This window comes from Penaeus japonicus, unplaced genomic scaffold (assembly GCF_977035675.1).
Source record: "Penaeus japonicus unplaced genomic scaffold, GWHDUDI00000001_assembly GWHDUDI00000021, whole genome shotgun sequence".
In the NCBI taxonomy this organism is placed as follows: domain Eukaryota; kingdom Metazoa; phylum Arthropoda; class Malacostraca; order Decapoda; family Penaeidae; genus Penaeus; species Penaeus japonicus.
The window spans coordinates 5,627,012-5,629,511 of record NW_028234423.1 but is presented as its reverse complement, the minus strand read 5'-3'; positions in this window follow the sequence as shown (position 1 = coordinate 5,629,511).

Here is a 2,500-nt window from a genome sequence, read left to right as displayed (position 1 = left end):
TTATAATTATTATCCATAATATAATTATTATGATAACTATTATAATCATTATCGTTATCATCATCATTATGATCATTATCATTATTATCATATTATTATTTAAATTATCATTATTATTTTCATTAATGTTATTATTGTTATTACTATTATCATTATTTTCATCATTATCAACCTCATCATTGCTATTGTTATTATCATCATTATTACTATTATTACAATCATTAGTGTTATCACCACCCCCATTACCATAGTTATTATTATCAACATTGTCATTATCATTATCATTAACATTATCATCAAAATCATCATCATTATCATCGTCATTATCATTATCATACCTATCATCATTTTATTACAATCATTATCATCATTATCATTATCCATACAGACAAATTCTCAGAACCCATATCTACAAACCCAACATATTTTCTACAATGCAAAGATGGAATTCTGCATCCCCCACATGCTGACGCCCACTTGCAACATATGGCAAGACCGCAACTGATCCTCATAGAGCACGTGGGTTGGTGTCCTAATTGCTGATTCCTGTGATGAGAGTGTGATGATCTGAGGCTGAATCAGCATAGGTGATGCTGTGTCAATAGCTATTTGCCGTGTCATGCAGCGCGGTCAGGAACAGCTGTGCCGGCTATTTGTCTTTTGTGACTCGCGGGTGTGTATGTGTTTGGTTGGTTGTTTGTGTGTGTGTGTGTGTGTGTTTGATTGTGTGTGTGTGTGTTTGGTTGTGTGAGTGTGTGTGTCTATAAATTGTACTTACACATATGCAAACACGCGCGCGTTCATGCACACCAACACGCGCGTACACACACACACACACACAAACACACACACACACATACACACACACACACACACACACACACACACACACACACACACACACACACACACACACACACACACACACACACACACACACACACACACACACACACACGCACACTCACACCTGATCTCTAGGAAGATGCTGCGCCAAATTTCCTGAGTCTCCGAGCAGGCCATTCAAGCGTCTATTTACTAGATAGCTTCTCATATCGTGATTTCTTCCGGTGACAAGATCAATCAGCTAAATTAGTACTATCACATGAGGCTATGGAGCGGGGGGGTGGGGGGTGAAGGAGGAGAAAGTGATGAGAGGGGCGAGTGAGTGAGGAGAGAAGGGGAGAGGGGGGGAGAGGGGGGATGAAGGCAGATGGGAAGAAGGGACAGTGAGTAAGTCATCTAGGGAAAGGGGCGAGATGAGGAAGGGGAGAGTGAGTGAAGCAGAAAGGGGAGAGTGAGTGAGGGAAATGAGGAAATGGGAGAGTGAGTGAAAGAGATGGGAAAGGGGAGGGAGGGAAAGTCATCTAGAGAGAGAGAGAGGCGAGAAGAGGGAGAAGAGACGGGAGAGTAAGGGAGATGGGGAGAGTAAGAGCAAGTATAGAGGAAGGGGGGAGAGGAGAAACGATAGTGATGAAAAGGAGAGGGAAGAGAAGATTGCAGAGGGAGCAAGAGGGGACACGAATTAAGAAAGAAAGAAATGGAGAAAAAAAGAGAGGGAAAAGCGAGAAAGGAAGATAGGGGAAGAAAAGGAAAGAAGGGGGAAAATATTGAAATAATGAAGTAGACAAAATTGAGTGACCACGGAGAAAGAGGAGGAAAAGAAGAATGAATATCGAACATAAACATAAACAGAAAATAAAGATAAAATCAAGATTAAAACAGAAATTACAGAAAAAAGAGCGAATTCCAGAAGAGGAAAGACGAAACACACAAACAAACAAACAAACAAAACAAACAAAGAAATAACAACAACTCTATAAGGACAGAGAGAAGAAAAGAAGAAATGGAGCATCGGTCAAGGGGAAAGGGATGGAGAGAGAGGGGTAAGGCTTGGAGGAAGAGGGGGCAGGGGGGGGGGGGGGGCATAGGCGCGCAGTCTCCCGTAGTGATGCAAGTGGCACATGAGATGGACGGAGACGTATGGGGGACCGGATGCTGTGGCAGGAGGAGCAGGACAAGGGAGAGGAGAGATAGTTTTCCTTTATTTTTCCTCTTGCAAAGAAAAACAGAATGCAAAACACACACACACATTATGAATGTTGGTATATACATGTATATATGTATATGTATACACACACACACACACACGCACACACACACACACACACGCACACACACACACATACACACACACACACACACACACACACACACTGTTAATCATTAATGATAGAGATTCACATTAATAATTCAATACTGCTGGAAAGTGTCGATATACAAAGAACATTTCCGCGTTGATATGAAACCGAAATCCAAGCTCGTATCAAAGACTAGTCTGATTGCGAACAGATAATTATTCTTTATCTCATTTCAATCATGTGATAAGACACCTGGCTCTGCAATCGTGCAATCGTGAATAGGAGATATTAGTGATTCAGTGCATTACGTGGATGATATTCGAAATAACATTTACTTAGTAATTGAAGCTGTTAACCTG